Below are 25,325 nucleotides of genomic sequence, written 5' to 3' on the forward strand. Positions count from 1 at the left end.
TATATATATATATATATATATATATATATATATATATATAATATATATCCATTTCAGATGGATGCGAAGTCACCTGTGGGTCTTTCTTATATATAAAGTATAAAAGGCCCATTAAGCATTCTGCTTTAAGCTTAGGCATATATTTCGGCGGACTGATTTCCACCCTCATAGTCCTTAGCTTTAAACAAGTGTTTCAATGAGCCTTTTATACTTGAGACATCCTGTTTTAACAGAAGAATTTATTTATTAACATATATACATACTATATATGTCATATATGTATTTTATATATTTTTAGTTATTTTATATTATTAATATTATATATTTATATATTTATATATAATTATATATATTTATTTATATTTTTATTTATTTATTTTTATTTATGTTTAAAATGTTTTATTTTTTTTATTGTTTATTGTAATTTTTATTTCCGTATTTATTATTAGTATTTTTTTTAATTTGATTTTTTTTATTTATTATTTTATTATTCCCTATTTTATTATTGTATTTTTGATTTCAGGTTATTTATTTTATTTATTTATTTATTTTGTATTTATTTATTATTTAATTTATTTTATTATATTTATTTATTTATTTTATTTATTTATTTTAATTTATTGTAATTTTCTATTATTATTTATTTATTTGTTTATTTTTATTTATTTTTATTTTTAAATGTTTATTTTATTACCGTATATTTTTTTATTTATTAATTTTTATTTTTTTATTTATATTTTTATTTATTTATTATTTATTTTATTTTTATTTATTTTATTGTTTATTTATTTATTTTTTATTTTAATTATTATTTATTATTATTTTTTATTTATTGTATTTTTTTATTTATTTTTTATTTATTTATTTTATTTTATTTATTTATTTATTTTTATTTATTTATTCGATTTTATTTATTTTTATATATATTTTTATAATATTTTATTTTTTTATTTTATTTACCATATATCATATATTTTATTATATACATACCTATATATGCATATATGTATCATATATATAATATATCATGTATATATATATATATAGATATATATATATATATATATAAATGTTCATAATATGTAATATATTATATATATATAGAGTATATATATATATATATATATGTGTGTTGTGTGTGTGTGTGTGTGTGTGTGTGTGTGTACATATATACATATATATAAACTTATCTTTTTTAATGAAGTTCATCGATATTTTATATAAAAAATACTACAAGCTAATCACCTCACTTTCTTAGAGTGGGGCTAAATTCTTTTCCCTCACATCACTGGAAATGAGAATTAGCTACCTTCCTGTGCCGGAGTTCCTCCGGGCAAAACAAGGCAATATCACAATTGTGAAAGTTAAACTCAATTGGAGTCTAGCAATGACATTCTCTCCTTTCAGGTAGACTCGTGAAGAGCCAGGAATTTCTCCTGCCACCTTTTGAAACACATTCCCAGTAAATTACGCCTCTTCTTCTCTTTATTATGAGATGTGATGTGTTCAGTGTCTGGTAATTCGTCTCCTTCCCCCCTTTTTTTTTTTTTTTCCCATTTATTTTCCGCTTTCTTTGGTCTTGGTATAGAAGGTGGAAATAGGCTGCACATCCGTGGGCCCTACTTCCTAAAAGATGTCATGTATAATATGAAATCTATTGAAATACATTCGAACAATAATACATTGGTAATCTATAGAAATACTGCCGAGTTATGGAACTTGAGTATTAACATTTCTAATCACAACACTACATTATCTCCAGGAAGAAAACAGTTTATGTCTCTCTTTTATTGATATTACTACTATATATATTAATCTTATGTCACCTGCTTATCTGAAAACAAAGATTCATTATTATGGTTAAAAAATACGTTTTTCCGGGAAGAACCTTTAGAAGTTTCATGATGACCGTTAATATTAACAATAAATAATAGGAGACATCTGCATTGCTTCGCCATTTCTCGTTTACTCAATAAAGATGTTTTTGTGATGCGAATTTTAAACTAATTTCCATTCAATGACTGCCAGGCAGCCAGGCAATGAATGTTATAAAGTCAAACCTTATAACCTGTGATTTACTTCAACAGTGCAAGAAAGTGTTTTTTACCTCAGGCAACTCAACTTTATTTCATGACTTGTACTTAATTGTTTAATGTGATCAGTTAATATTAAATTTCCCCTCTTAAAAACAAAAGTATGCATGGTATTTAGCCTGTATTAAGGAAGCAATTATATAAGGTCCATTTTAAAGTAAAGTTTTTGTACATTATAACCAAGGCGAATACTATTTCCAATTGCGCCTAAACCTAATGACACCATTCGCTTACACGTTATAATGTATGAAACCTAATGCTTAATAACTTACAGAAGAAGACCAAAAAGTAGAAGCAATCTTATAATAATGGTAAACGTGAACCGAGATACTGGATAATAAAAAAATAAATAGGACGAAGATTATAACCCTAGATTTAAATACACAATGATTATCCAAGCCTTTAATTCATGATAATGATGTAATGAACTATGCAAAAGATGAAATTATATTTTGGGGAGGGTGAAAATCTAAACCAACTACCATAACACAGCAAAAACAAAATCAAAAGCCAATTTTATCCTCTAATTAAAAACACTCGATAACCAGTTCTGTAGAAAAGGGAGGACACAGAAATTCGGTGCGAGCAAATAATAGCAACGAGCGATAGCAACAGTCGTTAAAAATGCATTCCCATTTCAATGGAGATCTACATCAAATGGAAAACTGCATTTGGCTCGCTCGTAAAAATAGTCTGCCTTTCTCACGCCTTCGTCGTCCTGTGCTCGAACTTGTCTGGGAAATGCAGCTCTTGGGTTCACTTTTTTTTTCTTTTTTTTATCAGAGTGAAGGTACAAACATTTAACTATTTTTATTGGCATTGTATATATAAGGAGAGAGAGAGAGAGAGAGAGAGAAGAGGAGAGACGACTACTCCCTAGTTGTAAGCAGAGACGAGCACGAGAGAGAGAGAGAGAGAGAGAGTTTTGTAGACATTAAGTAACCAAAAATACGCTTTGGGCGTTTCATTAAGTTTGATAAGATAAACTGGCATTGCAATTTCAGTACAACGAAGCAACTGCACGGTAGTACTTATGAAAAAAAGATAATACATGAAAAGCAGCTTTCGAATAATACTTAAACCAGCTGATTGTAAGAAGATTCAAGAACTGTCTATGGAATTTACAGGCGAAAAAATATCTGTTGAAGACGACTCATAGATTAATGAATCTTGCATTTTATAACATAATAAAATTAATGTAAAGAAGATATCAACACCTTCGGTAACTAGGAAGCCTTCCCAAAGAAAAGAATAATAACAACAACAATAAGAAAAGACTGAGGGAAGATTTGCGTCACAACAAAGTAATGACAATCAAGAAATTTCCATCGCAATTAAAACACACAACGTCCTTCCATTGCCCCTGACTTTCCAACGTTTGGAATCATAGAGGATTGGGGTGAGCAGCAATGAAACATGACGATTATTCGTTTTCGTCAAACGCCTCTTTTTATTTTTTCTGTGAAAGAAAACCACTGAGATGGCTTTGTCAGTCCGTCCGCACTTTTGCTGTCCACCCTCAGATCTTAAAAACTACTGAGGCTAGAGAGCTGCAAATTGGTATGGTGATCATCCACCCTCGTATCATCAAACATACCAAATTGCAGCTCTTGAGCCTCAGCAGTTTTATTTTATTCAGGGTTAAACTTAGCCATGATCGTGCGTCTGAGGTGCCAACAACGCAGGCCACCATCGGGCCGCATGACTTAAAGTTTCATGGGCCGTGGCTGAGAGTCTCACAGAAAAGTCGATTGCTCAGAAGAAACTTAGGAGCATTTTTCACTTGTTTTTATGTGAGCATAAAACCTTTTATTCGAGCATTGCTCTATACAAGGACATTTTCATAATTATTTAGGACAAATCCAACAAGGAAAGGTGGCTTTTAATCCTACAAGTCAAGTTCATTTCGCTTTATAATAAAAGTATTAAAAACTTCCAAACTTTCAGGTTGCAAGAATACAAAAATTTGACTTCCCTCACTTTATCTATGTATGGCATCAGTATGTTTATTGCTCTTTTCGATTCTTTCTATGGCTGTCCAGTGATTTCTTTCTTTTCCCTTTCATTCCCCTCTTCGCTACCGACCAAATGCCTTTTTTCCCATTCTGCTTTTGCTAATCAGTAAATATCAGCCTTTGGACCTGATCTTACTAAGCTGCTGTAATTTAGAGATTGCAAACAAAAATAAATAAATAAATAAATAAATAAATAACTATAAATTCCGTTATTTCAATCTAAGTATACCTGGGTCTTTTTTAACCTAATCTTATTCGCGTTACTGCTTATCCACTTTTGAACTTCTAGTTTCGGTGTTCGTGTTTCCTTTCATCAACTTGGACTTCATCGGGGTCGAGTATTGTCTACCACCCCAGCGTCTCTTGACCTATTTATCCTGGCTCTTTGTCGATGTTTGTTCTGCTCAGTTCATTGTTCGGTTTAGTTTGCTAAACCAACACATCCCACATTTACTCAGGAAGTCGGCCAATTCTCGTGTTGCTCACCTCAGTGGCTCTTTCCCTTTATGCTTTGGGAATTTATTTCATTGTTTAAGTTTCCCGAGTTCTCCATTTTCTGTTTTTAGGAGACGTATATGAATGTCAATTCCTTCAGGGTTTAATGTCACTCATGTTCCAGTATTGCCCTCGTATTATCTCCTTCAAGACTGACCTATAGGTTGACCTTCTCCTCGGCCTTCGCATAGAAAAATTAAGATCATATAGGAAAAGATATCTCAAAAATCCGTATTTATTTTTATATACCCATATCTACAACTATTAGACTAAAAATGACGGTGAAAGGCAAGAGATCGCCTCCTTGTGTGCATTAAAACAGACTAACAGATGACAGTTCAGTAAACTGTGGTATTTGAATGTGCAACCAGTCATTCGGGAGCAAATATCACTTCATTTATGGTAATAAGGATTCTGCAAAATACCAGCGATAAACATTCAGTATATTATTCTTTATTATAGTTTACTGTACTCATGAACTCTTTGGTTGAGTGGAGGTTTATTGTAGTAATAATTTTATAAGAAGTATCGAGGTTTCTGAATTCTTGTGGAAAGGGAATATTTTTCTAGCTAAGCATGTGTGTCATAAGCAATAGATTTCAGTGGGATTGAGGAAGTTAGTCGATATCAAGTAATTTATGTTAAATCACCTGCATACTTATATCAAACAATGAGGAATCAAACTATCTTGGTATGTCCTAAGAAAAATATAGTAATAAAAATGAAAAACGGAAACACGATTGGAAAAAACTATTTTCCTTTTACCTAGTAACGGAAACAAAATTAATATCAAATTATAAAGGTGTATATCAATCGGAAACGCACTTTGAAAGGATGAGTTGTGACTGCGGAGAGAGAGAGAGAGAGAGAGAGAGGAGAGAGAGAGAGAGAGAGAAATAACACAAGTCCAGTGCTTATATTTTCTGGAGCATCTAACAGGGATCTTTAGAGACACGGGATTTAGCAGGTCCAATATATTAACAATGTGGAAGCAAAAACTTGACATAAAATCAAACCATTTGAAGTTGGAGTTAGAGGAAAATGCTTCATAAAGAGCATTACACACGATTACTTTTAAGCTCTATCTACAGACACTTAATGTAACTGTCGGATGATAAAGGACAAATCCAAAAAGAAAATAAATAGGGAACGAACATCAAGAATTAACAACAAGGAAAAAGATGTAGAGTTATACATAAAAGAATGAACCTTAAAGTCTGCCTAAGATGGAAACAAAAAGAAGAAACGGGAAGGTAGCTTGTATCATCTCTGAAACCAATTGTATATATATATATATATATATATATATATATATATATATATATATATATATATATATATATATATATATATATATATATATATATATATATCATATATCCATATATATATATATATATATATATATATATATGTATATATATATATATATATATATATATATATATATATATATATATATATATGCAAATTCCACAGGAAAATGATAGTCAGAAATCCAAGCGCTTTCGTCTTTACTCAGACATTGCCAAGGAGTTAATGAGGTACAATTGGAGAGAAAGGTCTCAGGTACAACACAAGATCAAGAATACCAGATGGTTAATTGTCAAAAGGGTAAAAATTAAAAGAGATAATCCAGGATTATCGGATATCACACGGTCACAAACCTAAACAGATTGACCCTAACCGAAATTACAAAGTTTCTTTACAGTCCAAAACATGGAAAAACTGAATATATTAATTTTGTTGCTTATATTTATCTACAACTTTTTTCATTATGAAAGCATCAAGTTTAAATAAACCAAAACTTAAATTTAGAACCTTTCTATTATTTGACTTGATGAAACAAGATTCAATGATATTCCTTTTTATTGTGTCATTACATGGGATTAAGGCTCTTGCTTGACTCCAGTTAATAGGATGGTCTAAATCTCTCATATGTACGAATAATGCATTCGATATTTACCCAGTTCTCACAGAATACTGATGCTGTTTGAGACGTTGTGAAAGAGATTTACCGGTTTGTCCGAATAAGACTTTATCACATTTTGCAAGGAATTTCATATATGCAGCCTGGAAGATCTTTAGGAGAATTTTTGATTATTAAACTCTTGACATTAATATTACTGAAAACAACATTTATGTTAAAAAGCTTTACAATTCTAGGAATATCTAAAAACCTTTCATCATAGGGTAATTTTAGAATGTTATTCTTACTAAATTCAAGTTTGTCATTAGTTGAATAAAATGTTTTTCTAGCTCTTTTCCATGCCACATCTACAAAAGTCCTTGGGTATTTAAGTTTCAATGCAATATCATAAATAGTTTTAATTTCAGCGTCAATAAACTGCGGGCTACAGACACGTAAAGCCCTTAGAAACATCCCAGAAAAAAACAGAGAATTTAACATTTTGATGGTGATTGGAATACTAATGAACAAAAGAGGCATTGTTAGTTGATTTTTGAAAGACTGAAAAGGTGAAATTTCTATCATTTCTATGGACAGTTACATCAAGAAAATTCAAATTACAATTTCTTTCTTCCTCTACGGTAAATTTTATAGAAGGGACTAAATTATTGAGATTATGAAGGAATTCCTGGAGATTTTCGTGAACTGGCCAAATACAGAAGATATCATCCACATATCTAAACCAAATAACTTTTTGGGGAAAAATTCTTGGTAAGTGTTTTGTCTAATAAATTCCATGTAAATATTGCTAAAGACAGGAGATAAGGGATTACCCATAGCCATGCCAAAACTTTTTGTACAAAAAATTCCCCATTAAAACAAAATTTACTATCTTTGACACATAACCTTATGAGACTAATGAGTGTGGCAACAGTGTGGAAGAGTTTAAAAGAAAGCTACACAAAATCATTTGGACACTATGAATGCACAGTAGAACCTGCTCCCAGAGACAAGTGAGCACACGATGTCTCCTCGGATGGACTAAACAGTCTTTGAGATATCCTAATCCTTGTAACTCTCTCTCTCTCTCTCTCTCTCTCTCTCTCTCTCTCTCTCTCTCTCTCTCTCTCTCTCTGTCTGCGTCTTTGTGCAGCTGTGGTGTCGAAAACTTTCACTTTGGCAAATTAAACTCTAAGGTTGATGCGTCCATGCTGTGCAGTGTATTTGGCATATGCATCGCTCTTGCTGTTGTCTGGGAGTCATTATTCATTACGCTAATTAGCGATGACCCAATTAACTTACTTGCTCTGAAGTTAGTAACTGGGTCATAATATGTTTTAACTCGTATTCTAAATCAATAAATGTTATATGTCATATACAAAATAGATATATTTGATTCTAGTACAAATTCTAAATAATATATAAGGTTCCTCTCAGACATAGAGTAATATTAAACGAACTATATGCCACTATAAACCTACATTCGCGCCTACTCTCTCTCTCTCTCTCTCTCTCTCTGCGGGAAAAGGTGGCGTAATTTGGCGTGTTTAGCAGATTCGCAATACGATGAGGTAGCAGGAAGGGAACTGGCATTTCTCATCTATGAAATCAGCAACAGTCCTAACCAAAAAGATACAAAAGCATTCATAGATATATTAGAAGGATATAATCCTTCAAACTGGAACAAATCTAATGAAAACATCTTGAAAATAATTGAAGAAGTTCCAAATAAAATCCAAGTGGTCAAGAGACTCATAAAGAAAATATACATAAACCAACATATTCGACGAAGAAAATGAATAAGGTGAATCTTGTGAATATACTAATTGATGCATTAGGAAAAAGAAATGCCAAAAGCATGCAAACTGTGTAAGGTTTGGTATAGCATAGTCAATCCACAAAACCTAATCAGAAAATGTGCTGCATGCAACATTCCGACCCATCCACAGTGTGCTGAGGTAATACAAGATTTGAGAAAAGATACAAGAATTTTTTTGTTCAACATGTCTATCATGGATAGACAATGTTATTAAATCAAGATTGAATGACAAATAGTTGAGGATGAAGAAAGAAGAGGAAGAGGAAGAAAGAAGAAGAAAAAGAAGAAGAGGAAAACGGAAGAGAAGTAAACAAAAATGAAATGACAGAAAAAATAAGGAAAACAAAGAACAAGATAAAAGTATGGATGCAGAGATACTCATTGATACTACATATGAGGCAATAAAGCAGCATACCTACGAAGAAATAAATTACGATATGACAACAGAAAAGCAAATCCCGAAGAGGCTCTACCCAGATCTATACAATGACGGGAAGAGGAAAAAATAGACAAGAAAGGACAAAATCTGCAACCTTTTGAAAAGAGGGAATTGCAGATTTGGAGAAAGATGTTTACTACAAAACCAATCCTAAGATTATTCCAAAACTATGAAATATATGGTAAATGTGCATACTTAGATGGATATGGGGATGATTGCAGAGATCTGCATCCAAAAATATGTAAAAACCTAAAAGAAGGAAAAGGATGTAAGTTCGACAAAAAATGCAAATATATGCACCCTGTAGCCATGAATCATAATCAAATAAATAACCAACCAAGTAATAAAATCCAAAATAAGAAAGAAACAAATAAAGAGAGAAATCAAGAATATCAGGTAAAAGAGAAAAGCAAACCACCAATGAGATATGCAGAGGTGTCAGCAAAAAATTTCAAAGCATCAGCTCCGAAATTCTACTCAAGAGATAATAACTGTATTTATTATGCAAGAGGATATTGCAGAAACGGAGAAATTGCAGATTCAGACACAAAATGAATAATTATGATGAAGGAAGATCAAATATTATGGAAAAGTTGGATTTTTTAATGTCAGAATTTCTGGAAATGAAAAAAAGAACATACCAGAACAGGAAAGAGACATGGGAAAATCCTTATTACTATCAGTATTAAATGAAGGAGAAAACACGCAAACCATCATAGTGATGAATGCGCAGGGTTAGTTACGAGTAACTCAAAAAGAAAAATAGAGTACTTAGAAGAACTAACCCAAAATGAAAAAGAAAAATAGATATAATGAATATAAGTGAAACCTGGTATTCCCAAGAGACTGGGATGATGATCAAATAAAAGGGTTCCAAACTTATAGATCAGATAGAGAAAATAGGAATCAAGGGGAACCGCAATATATGGGAAAGACAAAAAACAAGGAAAAATATATGAGAAATATAGTAACTCAGAATGTGAACTAATAGCGGTAGAATTTGAATCTGAAAAATTGATGAACATAGTAATATATAGACCTCCTAATACTAAAGAGTTTGACTTAATAATTGGATGATATATGTAGAAATCACAAGGACTGGACTATTCTCCTATCTGGTGACTTCAACTTTCCTTTCGTAGAATGGAAAGAACGAATAGGAGATTGTGGTTGTACTTATACATATAAAAAAGAGAGTAATAGTAGTGCAGAAGATAAGAGGCAATTTGAAAAGCTATTAGATATGCTACTAGAATACAACATTCAACAAATAAATCACCTGCCAACAAGAAAGGAAAATACTTTAGACCTAGTATTTGTGAACGAGATGAATTATGTTAAAGAAATAATAGTTTATAATGCGAGTATTTCAGACCATAATGTCATAGAATTAACAGTTCATTCCAAAGCAAGTGAAAATAGAGATAAGCAAGAAATGAAAAAGTGGGAAGGATATGGAAAATACAACTTCTACAGTAAAAATATAAAATGGTCAGAAATTAATGAAGAATTAAACAAAGATTGGGATAACATTTTCGTTAAGTGATGACATAAGGGTAAATACGGAGATATTATATAAAATATTGGAGATAATAGTGGAAAAATATATACCGAAGAAGAAAAGTAAACATCATTCATGCATACCAAGAGACAGAAGAATCTTGTTCCAGAAAATCAGAAAGTGGAAAAAAGGTCTTGCAAAAAGAAAAAAATGCATGGAAAGTTATAGAACTAAAAAGTAAGATAGAAAATGCAGAACAAAAAGATTATACAATCAAAAGAAAATGAAAAACGGGGACTTGGAAGAAAAAACCCTATTAAATATCAAGCAAAACCCCAAACTATTATACTCATGCGAAGAAGATGAATAAAAGAAGATAGAAATAGGCCCTCTGAGAATTGAAGGGAGATTAACGAATGAAGGAAATTTGCAACATACTGGCAGAACGATATAAGAGAGAATTCACCCCTAGAATAGATAATGAAGATAATGATATAGAAGTAAGGGATGAAAATAGTGAATATTTAGCTGACATAGATATTAATGAAGCTGGATATTGTGGGCAGGGCTATTAATGAAAATTAAAAATGGAGCTGCTGCAGGGCCTGATGGAATTCCTGCTATTTTGTTAAAGAAAGTAGTTCATTCTATCGCAAAGCCACTTGCAATATTATTAAGACAAAGTGTAGATACAGGCAAGATATATGATGAGCACAAATTAGCGTATATTACCCCTACTTTCAAAAGTGGATCAAGATAGAGGCAAGTAATTATAGGCCTGTGAGTCTAACATCACATATAATGAAAGTGTATGAAAGGGTAATGAAGAAAAATATTATGAAACATTTAATAAAAAAATTAATTTGTTTAATAAAGGACAACATGGTTTCGTACCCGGAAAAAAGTACACAAACCCAACTGTTAGTCCACCGTGAAAACATATTCAAAAATATGAAAAGCGGAAATGAAACAGATGTGGTTTATTTAGACTTTGCAAAAGCTTTTGATAAAGTAGACCATAATATATTAGCGAAGAAAATTAGAAAAACAAAACAATATCGTGGATAAAGTAGGAAGATGGTTAAAAGAATTTTTACACAACAGAAAACAGATAGTTATTGCAAACGACGAGAAATCGGATGAAGCCAAGGTAATATCCGGTGTGCCGCAAGGTACGGTGTTAGCTGCAATACTGTTTGTTATTATGATTGAAGACATAGACAATAATGTTAAGGATTCGGTAGTGAGTAGTTTTGCAGATGACACAAGAATAAGTAGAGAAATTACTTGTGATGAAGATAGGAACGCTCTACAAAGAGACCTTAACAAAGTATATGATTGGGCAGAGGTAAATAGGATGGTATTTAACTCTGATAAATTTGAATCAATAAATTATGGAGACAGAGAAAGAAAGCTATATGCATATAAGGGACCTAATAATGAGACCATCACAAATAAGGAAGCAGTTAAAGACCTTGGTGTGATGATGAATAGGAACATGTTATGCAATGATCAAATAGCAATTCTGTTGGCAAAATGTAAAGCAAAAAATGGGAATGTTGTTACGGCACTTCAAAACAAGAAAAGCTGAACACATGATTATGCTTTATAAAACATATGTTCGTAGTACACTTGAATATTGCAATATGATATGGTACCCACACTATCAAAGGATATTGCACAAATAGAGAGTGTACAAAGGTCCTTTACAGCTAGAATAGAAGAAGTTAAGGACCTAGACTACTGGGAAGACTACAATTCTTAAAATTATATAGTCTGGAAAGGAGAAGAGAACGCTACATGATAATTCAGGCATGGAAACAGATAGAAGGAATAGCAGAAAATATCATGGAACTAAAAATATCAGAAAGAGCAAGCAGAGGTAGATTAATAGTGCCCAAAAATATACCAGGAAAAAATAAGGAAAGCACACAGGACATTAATCCACTACGCACAGCTCGATAATGCAGCGTCTATTCAATGCGTTGCCAGCTCATATGAGGAATATCTCAGGAGTGAGCGTAGATGTGTTTAAGAATAAGCTCGACAAATATCTAAACTGCATCCAGACCATCCAAGATTGGAAGATGCAAAAATATACCGGAAGATGACTAGCAACTCTCTGGTTAGACATTAGGAGGGTGCCTCACCACTGAGGGACCTTGGGGCAACCCGAACAAGGGATGTTTAAGGTCTGTAAGGTAAAATGGGTAAGGTCATCTCTCTCTCTCTCTCCTCTCTCTCCTCTCTCTTTAAAAAATTTAAAATTTATATTTGACGAAGGTTCTTTGTGGTCTTTATTTATTTGTTGCCTAAGGAAAATTCCACGTCCTTTCAGAAATTGAATGAGAAAATGATACTCGTCCTTTGTGTTGAATTTTGTGGTCACTATAGATTTTAGTTTGGTTTAATTGAAGTAAGATAGTTTAGCCTATGAAATTCGGATTGTCTTTCTTACTAGGTAACGAATCTTTTGTAGGAAGGCTCTGTATAACATCAGTAAAAATGCGCCGAAGTTTCTTCGACGCCTATCCCAGTTCTCTGGACGGAGTATTAAGCCACGGACCATGAAACTTTTCAGAGGCCACCGCCAGGTTTCAGGACCTGTGTTATTATTGGCACCTATAGCGATGCCAGACCAGAAACACGATTTTGGCTAACCTTTCAACTCTTTAAAATCACATAAAGACTACTGAGGCCTATAGGGTTTGCAATTTGGTATGTTTTTGATTATTGGTTGGTGGGTGAAATGATTGATGGTACCAACGTGCAGCCCTTGTAGGGCCTCAATTAGATTGATTTTAAGATCTGAGGGAGAACAGAAAAAAGTGCAGACGGCATAAGGCAAACGGCCATCACAATAATGGATTTTTTTTTTTACAGTTAAACCGAAAAATGCTGGGTAAATTCTTTTAAAAGAAAGGAGTTTATGAAAAACTTGTCGAAGGAATTTCCATTCCAATCGTAGTTTGTATTTCTCTTTTTCTCGCTTCACGGAAATGAGTCCCGAATCTGTTGTTTCGTAACATTTGCCACGCAATTCAAAAAGAATAAACGCACTCGGCCCCGCTAAAAAGATTTTTTTTTTCTTTTCATTTTCAACAAACTGTAAGAAACAACGATGAAAAGATAATTAGATGCAGAAGTAATAGTTTACAATAAATTGGCCAGGATATTACCACGCCCTTCAGAAGAATGCCCCCCCCGCGCTTGCCTGCCAAATCAATTTTAATATTTCTATAAACTGAAAGAAAAGATGGAGTGGGAAATTAGATATAGGAATTACAATGACAAATAGCGAGAAGGTCGGTATAGAAAGGCTCGGAATGATTCCGAGGCAAAAAAAAAGGCCTGAGAGATGAGTAATAAAAAAGGTACCCAAGGGCAAAATTAAAATTTAAATATCTCCCGCCGATAGTAGATTGCCATTCCTGGAAACTTGATTCAGGGGGAGCGCTTTGTCTTACTTCCCCACAATTTTTTAACCCAAAAAACAAAAAAAAAGACCCCCCCAACTTTGTTTGATTGGGGAAAAAAATTTTACTAGTTCGAATAAAACAAGGCGTGGAGGAGTTTTTTTCGTGCAAGATTGCTTAGAGGGCTAGGGATAACCCTTGATCTCCCTCCCCTCCTCCCACCCCCTGAATGCTGTTACCTCTCACCACTCGTTCCCCCCCCCCACCCCCCCCCCCCCCCCCCCCCCCCCCCCCCAACCCTTCCCACCATTTTTCCCTTCCCCTCCCTCAGCATTAAAAGGTATATCGCCTCTTCCGTTTAATTTTGTGAGTTACTTTCACCATCCTCCGGATGAACATAACCATTTCGGGAAGGGTTTATATTTCCATGAGGTTTATAATAAACACCTCCGTCCCGTTTCTAATTAAGAGTTTCCGAAAACACGTTTTTCAATAAAGGATTTTTTCCTTGAGAGCCTCACTTACTAGACAGAATTTTGACTGAATATTTTAGTAAACGAAATTGAAATATAATCCCATTAGTTTTCAGTACAGCAATGCTGCAAGTAACTTTTAGGCCGCCGAAGTACTTGAATTAAAATAATAGCTTCTGCTATATACCGATGGTGCCCAATTATTCAACACCTCTCCGTTAACATTCTCAGTTTAATCGGTACCGTAACATTCCATGGAATAGGCCTATTCTGATATCCTGCTAAAATGAAATTAATCTTGAAAAGGGAACTGGATTATTCACCGAACGCGTTTTCCGAATCAAACGCCGGAAGTTACTGATTGCTGAGAGTCCACCATTCAGAATCGATATCATTGATTAGGGAAAGCTTTAATAGTTTAGCACCAGAGAAGTTGATTAGGACGGACAGGCCGGCCCAATTTCGGTACCTAAGATTTACTCGTTATTAATTTACTCGTTTCCTTTAATTAATGAAAACCTGGAACTGCTTCCGGTGATAAGGTTGTTTAGGAACCATTGGTGGGAGACTTAACAGCGATCAAACTTCAGAATCGCACAGCTATACGGAGGATTTTGAACATAATCTTACTTAAGTATCTAAGTATTAATTCATACAATACTTGCACACGGGGCATCTATTACTACCGGTTTTTTATCATACTCCCCACAACGTTCTATTGGGTTTTACAGTGGGACTTAGGTTTACACAATGGCAAGAAAGGGATTTTCCAATACTTGAATTGCCGCCCATTGACATCAACGTACAAATATCTCCGAAGCATTTAATGTAGTATAAAATTATATGTAATATAATAATATATATTATATTATATATATTTATATAATATATATAATATTATATCATATTAATAGTTTATAATACATATAATTTTTATACTAACCATTAAACGCTTCGGAAGATATTTACCGTGATGCAATGGGCAGGCAATTAAGTATTGGAAACTCCTTTCTTGCATTGTGGTAAACCTAAGTCACTTGTAAAACCCAATAGAACTTGCATTGTGTAAACCTAAGTCACTGGAGAAAACCCCAATAGACAAGCAAGAACCCCCAAAAACCCCCCGGTAGAATCGCCTAGAATTTTTATGACCCTAATCAATAACCCGCGAAATACAACGGCAGCAGCCGTTTTTGGCCAAATAATTTCACGTTGTTCCGCGAATGGCGGGAGGCCAATATCCGCCCACCCCTCCCCCCCTTGTCAAGTATTCGCTTATCAGTGGGACAGAAAACAGAAGGATACACTAAGAACAAGGGCGCTATTTCACTGGGACGTGTTCTGGAATACCGCGTTCCATGCTTCCAGGTGAAGGAAGGTTTATAGGCTTTGTCAACTGGAAGTTTGGTAAATAAGCGCGAGCGTTCTGGGGTCGTTGAAATCAAGTTGATTCACTCCGGGGCGCACTTCTGACAATTTTGAGGACCTGTTTAGTGAAGGGAGGATTCCGCCCTCGTTGATTCATAAGACGAGGAATATTCTTTTTTTATTATTATTATTATTATATCTCTGGGATAAATCTCGTTTTAAGTCAGGAGGGATCTATTGTAAGCGTACACAGCCCTACACACATTTCTCTCTCTCTCTCTCTCTCTTTATTATAGATATATATATATATTAAGACAGGGTGTGATATATATAATATCATATGCATCCTATTGATATATATACAGATATCTATATATATATTATATATATAATATAATATATATATATATATATATATAGATATGATATATAATTATATAGATGCATATATATATCAATTATATATATACATATATATATATATATATATATATAAGAAAGAGAGAGGAGAGAGAGGAGAATGTGTGTAGGTGTGTACGCTTACAATAAGATACCTCCTGAACTAAAACGAGAATTATACCCAGAGATATAATAATAATAATAATAAAACAAAAAAAAATATTCCTCTTCATGAAGCAACGAGGGCGAATCCCTCCCTTCACTAAAAAAAAAAAAAAAAAAAAAAAAAAACGAGGGGGTCCTCAAAAATTGTCAGAAAGCGCCCCGGAGTAACAACTTGATTTCAACGACCCAGAAACGCTCGCGCTTATTTAACCAAACTTCCAGTGAACAAAGCCCTATTCAAACCTTCTTCACCTGGAAGCAGGAACGCGGATTCCAGACACGTCCCCAGTGAAAATAGCGGCCCTTGCTTATTGTATCCTTCTGTTTTTTCTGTCACTCTGATAGCGAATACTGACCAAGGGTGGGGGGCGTGGGGCGGGATATTCGGGCTCCCATTCGCGGAACCAACGTGAAATATTTGGCCAAAAACGGCTAGCCTGGTTGTATTTTCGCGGTTATTGATAGGTCATAGAAAAAAAGTTCTAGGCGATTCTACCGTGGGGGTTTTGATGGTTTTTACAGTCAGGTTTATATTTCAACAGATAGAAAATTAATTTCATTTGCAGTGGATGATTTACTTACACAATCTTTTTTTTATATTTTCCATTATCCCTTCCAGCATCATCACCGGTCAGCAGAGGTGGTAGTAGGAATAACTACTATTTTATTTTTATTGCCTACTAGATCGCGTAGGAATACTACATTATTATTGCCTTCTAGATCAGATAATCCTAATCAATCATCATTATCAGCACAATAAGTGCATGTAATAATAAAACAATTATTATTAACATTGTTTCATGAAAAGCAATTCGCAATCATCATCATTATGATCAGCAGCGGAAGCAGCAGAAAGGATTACCCTAATCCCATTTCCATTTTGCTGCTTTCATAGATACTGAATCCATTCCATTTCTCAAGCCCGAAATGAAAACTTCAGACGCAATACTAGCAACATGCCATTATTGAATCGACGTAGCTTCGGGATGATCACAACATTCCGTTAGCATTCCGCATGCAAATATCCTCTCAATTAACTCACAGTGCTTATAACAAAAAATCTTTTCCTTTTTCAGGAAAAAGGTCTCGAGCTTGACTTAGGACCGTGTTAAACAACTTTATTATTCTTTCTTTTAGGGCCGAATGAGCAAATTCCAATTAATGCTTCAAGCGCTTATCCCTCATACAAATAGCAGATTAATTAAACAAATGCACTGGGAATGTGCAATAATTTTAAAATTGAATGCAATGTAAGCATCTTTGGCACAAATGAATGCCTCAGTGTTTCTCATATTTCCCGTTTTACGGATTAAGGTCAATGGAAAATTATCGGGTGATGCTTTCGGGATCTTGTTGCTTTTCTGAATTTTTTCATATTCAAAATTAATTTCATGTTCCAATGAGATGACTTGACTATCGCCTGTTTTTTATTCATTATTATCTCCTTTCAAATTTGAATATTCTTCACTTATCTTGATCATTACTATTCAGGAGAAGGCAGCAACAACAACAGTGCTATTGCTATTCATAATCGTTTTAACGGTAAGCATCGCCATTTCAAATAATATATAAGTATATATTATACTATTATAATAATATACATATATATATTAATAATATATATAATTACATTCATATATATATAAACATAATATATATAGATATATTACTATAAAATAAATATTATTTGTTTTGTGTGTTGTGTGGTGTATACACCGTGTTTGTGTGTTCCGCCAGCACTTGTCCATATACATGTTTGACATTCCGGATAAGCATTTTTTCAACTTGAAGAAGAGACAGAGCGATTGAAGGAGAGAGAGAGCAGACGGAGAAGAGAGGACGAGAAGGGAGAGGAGAAGAGAGAGAGAGAATGGAATAAATATTTGCACCAGAGAAATATCCGTTCCTTGACCCAGCACAAGAGAATAATACGGTGGAAGACTTGCTGTCCCGTTGTTGCTTTCTGCGAGTTCCGAACCATTTTGGCTAAACGGCTTATGGTGGAGAATATGCATATGGGAAAAACCCCTTTTTTTTCAATCCCGGAGCCGCCCCTGTGTTATAACAAACCTGCTCCAGTTTTTCCGAGGGAACGAACTGCTTTGGAAACATTTAGGCTATATATATATAATTATATATAATTTTAGATTATATATAGTTGTTTATAATATATGCATCATAAATTATATTATATATATATATACATATAAATTATATTATAAATATATAATATAGATATATGCTATATAAAATAATATAAATATATATATATTATATTATAGATATAGAAAAATAATCTATATCTATATACCTAATACCACCCACCTGGTTTAGCTAACTCCAGTTATGAAAACAACTTTGTTACTCTCGCGGAACTTCATCTCGACAAAAGGGAAGGCAGAGTTTACCATGATGAACAGCAAATTCAGTTTAAACAAACCCTAGAATTAAGAGGTTTCGTAAACTAAATGTCATACATTTAATTAAAATGATTTTGTAGCGGTCAATACGTTACGAGATGTAGCTACTCTGGACACTGGAAATATGATATCATTCGATGATGATTTATTCTTTTGCTTTTAGTACACTAATATATTATGTAAATGGCAATTTAGCCTATTGTTTTCTAGTACACAAATATATCTGGCAATGCTAAGCATTACTGTTGTTTCGAAATAAAAGGTTGTGCTCCATTGTTTTCAGAATCTAGGCCATATTGTTTGTAGCGCTCGCTTTGGCTTCAAATGAACTGATGATTTGTATCTGGAGGGGCAATCAGTTTTTCTTTGACAATAATGAAATAAAATTAGTTTTAATTGTGTACGACATAAAACTTTGTAATAAGTATGAACTTCGAATCTCATGGTGATAAAGAGCTTTTATGTAGATCTGAGTGAGAACACTAATCATTGAAACAAGAAGAAACTAAAAATGACTGTCTCTAATGGGATCCCTCCATAAGTATCATTTCCCCGTGCCTTAGCCAACTAAACAAAAGTCTAATAAGGGGTCTAGCTCACTTTTTTTGCTATCTTACGAACAAACTGTCACAGAGTAAGACATGATAAAAGACTTCGAAAAAGGAAGAACACTGTGGAGGACGATGTGTGAGGCAAACGTTTGCTATAAAACAATTATGTGAACAGGCTGAAAGTTAATTATGCACTTAACACAACTGAGTCTGTAAGAAGCCAAGGTGGAAGTTGTTAATGATGAATGGTAGTAAAGTTAAAATATCAAAAGTGATGCAAGAGAAGCATGTCATAATTTGTGGGCAGGGAAGGAATTGTTTTTGTATTACGACATTCTACTTTTCCAATTAGGAATCCAGCGTTACTAATAATGATAGTAGTATTAATCGTTATCAATATCGATGATCATGTCTTCAAGAAAAGGTGTGATACTATAAACGCCATTCACTTATTCCATATTGTTGTGAACTACAACCCTTTTTAGCATACTTATGATATGATTATGTGTTTATTGATTTTTCATGATCATTTGTATTTTTTCCTCCTCACAGTACTTTCTTTTCAATGAAATCGTCATGGTATCCTATTGGAGCTTGCTAAGCAAATTGATGGTCTTTCAAAGTTACTTTTCATTTATAATTGTAATTTAATAATAATAATAATAATAATAATAATAATAATAATAATAATAATAATAATAATAATAATAATAATAATAATAATGGCTATCTCTATTTATTAGTAGGTTTCTATCAATGTTCAATTATACTTCAATGAATCAAGTATAAATTCATTTGAAGAAAGTTTCCGTATTAAAAGAAAGCAATTAGCACTGAGATTCTGTTTTAACTTGATCTTCTATTTCGTTCTATTTTGAACGGAAAGCTGGAAATCTCATCTCTATTCTCTCTCTCTCTCTCTCTCTCTCTCTCTCTCTCTCTCTCTCTCTCTCTCTCTCTCTCTCTAGAATCTTATATACTAAAAGTATCTAACAAACAGTGGAAAGGAACATTTTACTCGACCAGCAATTGAAGAAAAAGAAATGATTGAACTCGAATCACCAAAAAAAAAACCGTTCAAAGAGATAATGGGAGATTTTTTAAAATCTGAAAATAGAGGCCGGGCAATTGCTTCTCTATGTCCACTAATGAAACACCCAGTCTCTGGGGCAGAAGCCAATCAACGTCATTTCAGTGAGTCAGAGGAGCATCAGAAAATATTAAAGGGCTGTCTGCATTCATCACATCAGTAACCTGGGGTCTCTCTCTCTCTCTCTCTCTCTCTCTCTCTCTCTCTCTCTCTCTCTCGGTGAAAAATTTAACTGTACTTAATGAAGGCTCTCCGCCTGGTGAGTGAAGAGGACTGAATCATGCTGCATGTGTTATTTGAGATTTTGAAAAATAATTTGTTTCGGTGAAACATAGCTCTGTATAAGATTAGGAATTCAAGTAAATTGTCAAATGTAACCATTGCTAATAGTTTCATATTATTATTATTATTATTTCTTTTTTTTTCTTTTTTTTGTCTATCACAGTCCTCCAATTTGACTGGGGTGGTTTTTATAGTGATGGACTCATAGGAGTCCATCACTTCCTTACTATGTGCGCCGTTTCTAGGATCACACTCTTCTGCATGAGTCCTGGAGCTACTTCAGGCCTCTAGTTTTTCCAGATTCCTTTTCAGGGATCTTGGGATCTTGCCGTGGTTTCCTATGATATGGGTACAATTTCCACTGGCATATCCCATATCCTTCTTATTTCTATTTTCAGATCTTGATACTTATCCATTTTTTTCCTTTCTTTCTCTTCAACTCTGGTGTCCCATGGTATTGCGACATCAATGAGTGATACTTTCTTCTTGATTTTGTCAATCAACGTCACGTCTGGTCTATTTGCACGTATCACCCTATCTGTTCTGATACCATAGTCCCAGAGGATCTTTGCCTGATCGTTTTTTATCACTCCTTCAGGTTGGTGTTCGTACCACTTATTACTGCAAGGTAGCTGGTGTTTCTCGCACAGGCTCCAGTGGAGGGCTTTTGCTACTGAATCATGCCTCTTTTTGTACTAGTTCTGTGCAAGTGCCGGACATTCGCTTGCTATGTGGTTTATGGTTTCATTTTTCGTATTGCACTTCTTACATATGGGAGAGATGTTATTTCCATCTATCGTTCTTTGAACATATCTGGTTCTTAGAGCCTGATCTTGTGCCGCTGTTATCATTGCTTCAGTTTCCTTCTTGAGCACTCCCCTCAGTTATTATTTTTTTTTTTTCTCTATCACAGTCCTCTAATTCGATGGGTGGTATTTATAGTGGGGTTCCGGGTTGCATCCTGCCTCCTTAGGAGTCCATCACTTTCCTTACTATGTGCGCCGTTTCTAGGATCATACTCTTCTGCATGAGTCCTGGAGCTACTTCAGCCTCTAGTTTTTCTAGATTCCTTTTCAGGGATCTTGGGATCGTGCCTAATGTTCTTACGATATGGGTACAATTTCCACTGGCATATCCCATATCCTTCTTATTTCTATTTTCAGGTCTTGATACTTATCCATTTTTTCCGTATTGCGACATCAATGAGTGATACGTTCTTCTTGGTTTTGTCAATCAACGTCACGTCTGGTCTATTTGCACGTATCACCATATCTGTTCTGATACCATAGTCCCAGAGGATCATTGCCTGATCGTTTTCTATCACTCCTTCAGGCTGGTGTTCGTACCACTTATTACTGCATGGTAGCTGGTGTTTCTTGCACAGGCTCCAGTGGAGGGCTTTTGCCACTGAATCATGCTTCTTTTTGCACTGGTTCTGTGCAAGTGTCGGACATTCGCTTGCTATGTGGTTTATGGTTTCATTTTTGGTATTGCACTTCCTACATATGGGAGAGATGTTATTTCTATCTATCGTTCTCCCCTCAGTAGCCATTACCACGTATCATCACTGGCTAGTTCCTTAGTCTGTCTCATGTATTGTCCGTGCATTGGTTTGTTATGCCATTCCTCGTCCTGCTTGTCTTTCTCCTGTCTCTGTATATTTGTGTGGAAGTCTTAGTCTACTTTTATCAGTCCATCTTCCCATGCACTCTGAGCCACTCGTCTTCACTGGTCTTTCATATATTGCCCCAGAGCTCTGTTATCGATGTTGACGCTTAGTAGTCCTCTCCCTCCTTCCTTTCGTGTTATTATAGTCTTGTCCGTATTTGCTCTTGGGTGTAGTGCTTTGTGTATTGTCATATGTTTCCTGGTTTTCTGGTCTATGCTGCGAAGTTCTGCCTTCGTCCATTCCACTATTCCTGCGCTGTATCTGATTACTGGCACTGCCCATGTGTTTTATGGCTTTATCATATTTCCGGCGTTGAGTTTGACTTGAGTATCACCTTGAGTCCTCTGCATATATTCTTTCCTGATCGTGTCCTTCATCTCTTGATGTTTTATATCCCCTCCTCCATTATTCCAGGTATTTGTATCCCTTCTCATCTATGTGTTTGATTTTGTTCCCATCTGGTAGCTTTATCCCTTCAGTCCTTGTTGCTTTGCCCTTTTGTATGTTGACTAAGGCGCATTTTCCTATTCCAAACTCCATCCTGATGTCCCCAGATACAATCCTTACAGGTTATGGAATAGGGTATCTATTTCCTTGATTGCTCTTACCATACAGTTTGATGTCGTCCATGAACATCAGATGGTTAATTTCGTTGCCTCTTTCCTTGAGTTGGTACCCGGCATCCATCTTTGCAGTACTTTTGTCATGGGAATCATGGATACTACGAAGAGTAGTGGGGACAGTGAGTCGCCCTGGAAGATCCCTCTCCTGATATTAACCTCTGCTAGTCTTATTCCAGAGCCTGTAAGTATTGTATTCCAGTGCGCATTGTATTTTTGAGGAAGCTGATGGTGTTTTCCTCTGCCCCATATATTTTCAGGCATTCTATTAGCCATGTGTGTGGTACCATGTCGAAGGCTTTCTTATAGCCTATCCATGCCATGCTTAGGTTGGTTTTCCTTCTCTTACTGTTCTTCATTACCATTTTGTCTATCAGGAGCCGGACTTTTGTGCCCCTACACTTCCTTCTGCAGCCTTTCTGTTGGTGGGGGATGGTGTTTGTATCCTAGTTGTATAGCCTTTCTCTGATTATACCTGTTAGTAACTTCCACATTGTTGGTAGGCAGGTGATAGGCCTGTAGTTACTGGCTATATTTCCCTTTCTCTTGTCTTTTCTGTACTAAGGATGTTCTCCTGTGGTCATCCATGTGGGCGCATGGTGATTTGTGATACAATGCTGGAGTTGGTCTGCTACTCGTGGGTGTAGGGCCTTGAAGTTTTTGAGCCAGTATCCATGGACTTCATCGGGACCTGGGGCTTTCCAGTCGGGCATTTTCTTTTGTTGGTGTCTGACTGTGTCTGTCGTGAAGTCAGTGAATCTTTGTTTTATTCTCCCTGTTTTTTCAGCCTTGACTTTCTGGAGCCATGTTGCATGTTTGTTGTGTGATACCGGATTGTTCCAGATGTTTTCCCAGAGTCTCTTACTTGGTTCGGCTTCAGGAATTTCTTGGTGGTTGTCTTCCCCTCTTAGTTGGCTGTATAGTCTTTTCTGGGTGGTTCCGAATAGATTGTTATGTTGGTATCCCTTACTCCTGTTCATGTACCGTTGGATCTTATGTGCTTTGGTGTTACGCCTCTGTTTTACATCTTCTATTGTGTTGTTTAGTCCCCTCTCCTGTACTTTGTATTTCTCGTTCAGTTCCTCCCTTGTTTTCTTGATTATTATTATTATTATTATTATTATTATTATTATTATTATTATTATTATTATTATTATTATTATTATTTTACGAGTCTCTATCCGTTTTTCTGTATGATTCAATGAACTGAGAAATCCTTTCAGGAAACAGATTGGTATCTGGTGAAATAATTAGTACCGATTTATCATGTCCTTAATTCATCTGCTTTTTTTATATATACTCATAAACGTAATAAGGACGGAGAAAATCGTATGGATGTCAATGAAACCAAAGGAAATGTTTTATGAGTAGAAAAAAAAAATTCCGGTTTTCCGTCCTGGAATCCAGATTCCAGAGCGCTGGAAATTAATGGCGACGGCCATCGGGCTGACTCGGGTGATCATGAATAACTTGTTTACCTCGACTCAGTGACAGTTTTGCTTCCAGGCAATTTCATTTCGGACTCTTATATCATAATGCGTTTTGTCAGTGACTGACGCAATCGGCGGAATAGTAATTCGAGGTCTCAGGCTCACAACGACTCTGCTCTCCTCTTTCCCTTCTAACACTTTCGCTTTGATTCTCATGTTTCCGCTATCACATTCACACACACATACACACACACGTATATGTATGTATTATGTAAGTATATATTTAAATGTAGTATATACATATATATATATATAATAATATATATATATATAAATATATATATATATATATATATATATATATATATATATAGTTATATATATATATATATATATATAATATGTATATGGATATTTGCAGGCTAGCTTTCGCTGTTACTGTTAGAAAAATCACAAAACGTTTCCTGAAGAAAAAATTGTCAAAAACAAGTAACAAGAAGATATATATATATATAAGTAATATATATATATATATATAATTATATATATATATATATATATATATATAGATCATCATATATATATATATATATATATATATATATATATATATATATATATTATACATGTAAATATTCTTGCACATTGATTTTGACAAATTTTCCTGTGGGAAACGCTTATTCTTTTTTTAACAGTAAGAGGGAAAGCTAAATAATTTATTGAGTCTGCAAATATTTATACAAATACATTATCACAAAGAATCCTTGATCGTCACATACTAATTAACAAAACAGTTTTACATTACAATATTCTTGCTATGATGGAGTGTCTTTTAATGCTTAATTTCATTGCTGCTAAAACTTTAAAAATAATCCCTTCCATGTCTATTATTGCCTAGTTGCGAGGATTCTGTTAAAAGCTACGAATTATTCTTAATTTCTCATAGGTGGTAAAAACTTGTAATGAGAAAAAGTCCTATCACTGAGTGAAATATGTTTCACAGTATTCCGAGAAGATTGAAAAGAAGACAGATTAAGAAACATTTGATATATAAACGTGGTCATAAAATTTCCACTCTTGCTTCCCTGACGCGTAAATAAATCTTCGCTTTTTCCCGTCTTTTGCAATCACTTTCACAAGACGACGCAACTGCACAGATTTTGCTTTTATG

This window comes from Macrobrachium nipponense, chromosome 2 (assembly GCF_015104395.2).
Source record: "Macrobrachium nipponense isolate FS-2020 chromosome 2, ASM1510439v2, whole genome shotgun sequence".
NCBI lineage: Eukaryota > Metazoa > Arthropoda > Malacostraca > Decapoda > Palaemonidae > Macrobrachium > Macrobrachium nipponense.